At 61.2% G+C, this 5511-nt stretch overlaps 1 protein-coding gene across 1 annotated transcript in view; it reads left to right on the forward strand.

Annotated features, from left to right (window-relative positions):
* The first annotated feature begins 5025 nt into the window (after positions 1-5025).
* The window catches only part of HIC1 (HIC ZBTB transcriptional repressor 1), a 4648-nt gene continuing 4162 nt past the window's right edge, over positions 5026-5511 (forward strand). Inside the window, exon 1 of the mRNA XM_006925077.3 lies at positions 5026-5330. The gene's annotated coding sequence lies outside the window, so the exon portion shown is untranslated. The remainder of the gene's footprint in view (positions 5331-5511) is intronic.

A 5511-nucleotide genomic window follows, 5' to 3' on the forward strand; every position in this document is an offset into this window, starting at 1 on the left:
GTGGCTCAGAGGAAGGCAGGAGTGGGCACAGGAGTGAGGGAAGGCTGCTACTCCATCAGAAAATGAGTTCAAGGATTACTTTTCGCCCTCTGCCTACTCAGCTAAGGGTTCTGGAAGAATGAGGTTGTCTACTCCCTTCAGTCCCCAGGAGGCAAACATCATTTTATCTTGCCTCCAAGTCCCAACAGCCTCCCTCCCATTGAGGAGATAAAAAGAACCCAAATCTCATAACTACCCTTTCTCTCACTATCCCCTTGCCGCATGCAGTACCTCGCCTAGGAGAATAGGATGGTAGTGAGGCCGACGGTCAGACATACTCCACACACTGTGCATCCTCTTCTGCCTCGGTGGAACGCGGCAGTCAGATGCGGGAGTAGGCCCGACTGCCTGCGCGGAACCTCCCGCCCCCCATCTGCACAGACACACCGAATCTTGATTCGCTACCCCCATTTCCTCCTGCTCGTGGTCTCCCCCATCCCCCGCTGGCAGTGCGAGGCGTGGCGCGGCGCGTGGGCGTGCTGCGGGGCGACCATGGCTGTAGACTGTTACCTCCGGTTCCCACAGTAACAATCGAAAGCCACGGTTGCCCTGGAGACGCGGGGGCGGGACGCGCATTGCTGACGGCACCGCCGCAGCTCCAGTTAGGCTAACGACGTCAAGACGGCGGAGGAGGGGGGGTGTCAGGGGCAGTGCGCACGGTGGGGACCAGGCGCTGGACTGCTCCTGGGCTGTGCGGTGTCCATGTGGGCCGGTCGCCCCTCGCAGCCCCTGGGGAACAGGGACGTGACGGCCCGATGGCAGCGCCTGCCTTGGATCAGCACCGCGGACAGCGGCGGCGCGGGCAGCGAGCCTGGGAATGAGGGACTCTTGGGGACAGAAGGGCCAGGGGCGCGGCAGGTGGCCAGGTCCGCGGTCCTGGGGCGAGGCCAGGCGTCGGTGGCCGTGACTGGAGACTGTTACTGAGGGCGGCCCGGGCAGTAAGCAGTCTAGAGCCAAGGTGCCGGCACACTGCCCGGGCGGCAGTGCCTCCGTCGCTCGCAGCTGGGGGCGCTGCTGCTCTTCCTCCCCCGCGTCTCCCGCCTTTCTCTGCCCCAGCGCTCGCGGACCGGCACGCGGCCCTTGACGTCAAAGCCCTGTGACGTCAAAGATGTCCCTGCGGAGAAGCACTTCCGGTGGCGGTGGGGGTGTCAGTGGCGGTGGGGGTGTCGGGCGGGGCAGTCCTGCCGAGGCTCAGGCCCCGCCCCTGCCTGGTCCTGAGAGGACAGCTCCTCAGGCAGAAGCGGGAAGTCGGGGGCTCAGAGGAACCAGCCGGACGGGACTGGACGGGGAGGGGGTGGTCTGGCTGAATCCGGGGTGGCGGGCAGGTGGGCGTCTGTCCCTTGCCGACGCCCTGTTCAGCCGGCCGGGGGCAGCGAGGCTGAGTCACCGCGCTGAAGGGAGGGGGAGGAGGGGGTGCGTTTCCTGAGGCGCCAGCATCTTCGCCCCACTTTCTTGGGAGGATGGCGCAGGAGCCCCAGGAAAAGCCGCGGGGACTCCGAGGGTCTGTCTTCTGTTTGATGCTCCTCCGAAGTGGCTGTGTCTCCATCTGGGCATGGGCAGGTGCTGTACGGGGTTCTGTGTACGCCTCCGGCCCTGGCTCCACCAGCTGCGTGGAAATCCTCGTCCCCTACCCTGTCCCCAACCCCACCCCAGTAGGGGCCCTACGACCTGCCTCCTGCCGGTCTCCTCCTTGCCCTCCCGTCCGTGTCTGTGCATCGGTCCATCTGTTGCCCGTCGGCCGGTCAGTCCCGCTTACCTGCCCGGCCGCGTCGCGCCCGCGCCAGCTCGCCTCCTGCAGCCCCGCTGGCGCGGCGGCTTTTATAGTCGCGCGTAGTACTCGTGCGGCGGCTCATTCATGCGGCCGCGGCTCCTACACACTGACGCGCTGCAGACGTCAGCAGGGAATTTAGGAAACGGGAAGAGGGGCTATTTATAGTGGCGGGGGGTGGGGTGGGGACCGAGGCGAAGAGGAGCTGGGAGGGAGAGGAGGACGCACGTAAGCAGGAACAGCCCGTGCCCCCAGTACTGGTCCATAAAGGGTTAATTTTCCGGAAATGCGGGTTGGGGGCCGCAGGATGATAGTGCCAGGAGGGCTGACGGGTCCCTTGCATTTTTATTCTTCCTGGGACACATGGGGGCACAACCCCATCCCAGCCCGGTTTTCCAAGGTCCTCATCCGGTAGTCTCCACTCCCACTCTTCAGTGCCTGGACCCGACGGTTCGGTGATGTCACAAGATCCCCCAGCGGCAGTGTTATACCCCAGTGGTCACTGCGGTGTCATCATCCTGGGCAGGGGTTGGGCAGGAGAGGAAACTAGACCCTAGAAGGGGCCTAGGGCAGCATCTAGACCTGTGGTGTGGATTGGGGGAAGAAGTGTGAAGGAGCCTAGGCGTCTTGGAAAGCTTGGGTAGGAGGCTGGGCCGGGAAGGAAGGAATGGGTCCAGGTACCAGTAGGGAGCTGGAGATTTAAGAGAAGGCAAAAAAATTAAGGAGGATGGCTTGGACTCCCCAGAAATGAGCAAGAGGGTCCTTTGTGGAGGAGTTGGGGAAAAGGTGGCAGGAGAAGGGGGTGAGGAAGCCCCAGCAAGTGGAGGAAGGACAAGGTCAGTAGGGTCAGTTTCAGACCTTGGCACCCAGCGGACCCATTTGTGGAATGATGGGTATTGAAAGAGCTCATATGAGGGCGATAATGAGTGAAAGAGACCAAGAGCTCAGCAGCTTGGCAGAGAGGGGTCTCCAGTGGGAGGCAGGGCAGAGACCACTTCCTGGAGGAGTTAGAATTACTGAGGTTCAGAAATGGCAGCAAGGGCCCATGCTATGTGGGGCAGAGTTCCTCTGGACAGGAGCAGGGAAATTAATGATCCTGGCCCAGCTTAGCTCCATCAATTTGAGAAGGGCTCTCAATGAGGTAGGGGCAGTGCATCCAGAGAGAGGAACTGGATTGGGTATGGAGTGGGCTATGCCAGGCCAGAGCAGGTGAAACTAGGGAGGAAGGGAAAGGTCAAAGATTGAAGAAGAGCGACGTCCACAACAGGGCAGCTAGGCTCAGGGAGGATCTAATGAGACTCTCATACAGATGTAAGGACAGCTTGAGAGTAGAGGCTGGGGCAGTGAGTTAACTTCGAAAACCAGGATCCAGGAAAAAAAGGACAGTGGGTGCAGCAGACACTGGGGTGGGTCTACAGTGGACAGGTGCCACTGCACAAAAGAGGCACAGGGATGAAGGGCTCCTTGTGGGGCAAGGATCTGGCCCAATCAAGAGGTTAAAAGATTACAGCAGAAATTGGTTCAGAGAGGTCCTCCACACTCTTTGAGATCTGGCCACCTAGAGGTCCTCTTTCTTTTTCCTCCCAGTTCGTCTCAGAGGTTCTCTTCTCCTGGAATGTCTTTCTGCCTGGGGGAAGAACTATTCATTCTTCAAAGCCCAGCTCTAAGAGCACTACTGAGGAGCCTTTCTATCTCCTTCCAGCACTTCTCAGTGCACACAGCACGTCCCCCTGCCATAGGGGCCTCGGCTCAGAAGCCCACCATTTTTATTTTTTGAACCTCACTACTTCCCTAGTGAAGACTCCGTGGGGAAACGGAAGAGAAGACTGGGGTAAGATTGATCCATAACACCAAGTAGAAGCAGGGTGAGGGCGGCCTCAGGACGCTGTGGGAATGAGGATCTGCGGGAACCAGGAGCTGCCTCCTGGCTCAGAGGCCATGAAGTCGCCCAAGGAAGAAAGGGAGCCTCTGGGGGGCGCCCGAGCCTTTGGTGTCTGTCAGGGACCGCGAGTAGGCGCGCCCGCGTCGCCTCAATGAGTGACTCAGCTACTACCTCTGGCGGAGACACGGGGGCGGAGGACCGCACTGGGGGCGACGAGCGCTGCCCGCACCCGCCCACCTGCCCTGTGTGGTTGCTAAGCTCTCCAAGGCCTTGGAGAGACAGGATCTGGGCGAACCTCAGCGGTTACTATGGTAACACTGCACCCCAGCCTCTAGCGCAGTGGTTGAGGGATGCGCAGCCAATCAGAAGCTGCAGACGTTCTCGGGACCTACTCCCACCCCCTACGTGTGGGCGGGGGTCAGGAGGTGCAGGGAAGAGGCGGAGCGTGGGCCGCAGCGAGACCTGGCGCTGGCTGCTGCTTGATGCGGTGGCGGGGACGCGCGAGGACACTTCCGGAGTAGCCCTGCGAGTGCCTGCATGCCAGTGCGGGTTCCCCTTTCTCCCAGAAGGAGAGTCACCTGCACGAACCCGACCTTCGCTCGGGGTGTAGGACCTTGCGGGGAATCGCGGGCTGCAGGCCCTCCTGTCACATTTCTCTCGGGTCTGTGGGTTGGAGACGAGGTTTCCAAGCGCGTCCTTCAAAACGGCTCACTCGGGGAATCTGAGGACTGGGGTCGCTTCTGTGGGACCCCAAAAGTCACTGTCCATGCATTTTCAGTCGAATATCCTGGGGTCCCTTGAGACCTGCAAGTTCAGGGTGGGCTGTTTGGGTAATCGGTCTGCCCACATTCACGTTGGGCGATACGTGGCAGCCCCCAAAGTATCCTAGAGAGTCGGGACTTGGACTCCGGAAGCGGGAAGCTGTGTCTGTGCAAACATGAGCACCCGCAGGTGTCAATACCCGGAGAGGATCTGGGTGCAAACAGGTTCATTTTGTGCATGCTTAACACATGTGTCTGAGTGAGGGGGTGTGTGTGTGGCGGTGAGTACAAGTGGACAGTCCCATTTAGGAATATCTAAGGAGAATCTCCAAAGATCTTGTCTATTTTCTTCTCCCTTAGGATTTCTATAACCTCCCTCCCACCATCTACTGTCACCAGAGTCCCCTCCTTGAGGGCAGGACTTCTCCGAATTGGGGCAATGTGAGAATCTGGAAATATGTACATGAGAGCTTTCAGCTCAAAACCCCGGGGTTTGTGTGGCTTGCAGGTCCGGGGCTTGGGTTCCCAGGTGGGCACATCTAGGAGGGTGAACCTGCGAATAGGCCTACCTCCTGGATCCAGCTCCGCATCTGCGAGCCTTCAGACCAGGTGCGCGAGAGGGAGGTCCCGACTGTGCCGCGCAAAACCCAGTGCAGACGCGAGGTGGCACCATAGCTGCAGCAGAGCCCGCTAGCCCCGGCCGCTCCAGATAAGAGTGTGCGGAAAGCGCGGCGGGGCTGAGAAGCGACCAGGACGCGGGGAGGACGGACCAGCAGGACAGACCGACCGGGGGCCCGGCGGGCGGAGGGCAGCGGAGCGCAGCCACGTCCCCCCTGGATCCGCCGGCAGCCGGGCCCGGGGCTTTCGACATGCCCCCCAGGTGGGTCCTCGGGCTGGGGACCGGGAGGGACAGGGGATCCAGACACCCCGGTCCTCACGCGCTGGCCGCCTCGGGCGCATCCTTCGGCGTGGGCGTCCCGACGCGACTGGCGTTCGGAGCTCCGGGTGTCGCCCCCAGAGGACTCAGGACCACCGGGCCGCTGCTCTGCGCCGGGTTCACG

Source organism: Pteropus alecto, unplaced genomic scaffold, assembly GCF_000325575.1.
Source record: "Pteropus alecto unplaced genomic scaffold, ASM32557v1 scaffold98, whole genome shotgun sequence".
Taxonomy (NCBI): domain Eukaryota; kingdom Metazoa; phylum Chordata; class Mammalia; order Chiroptera; family Pteropodidae; genus Pteropus; species Pteropus alecto.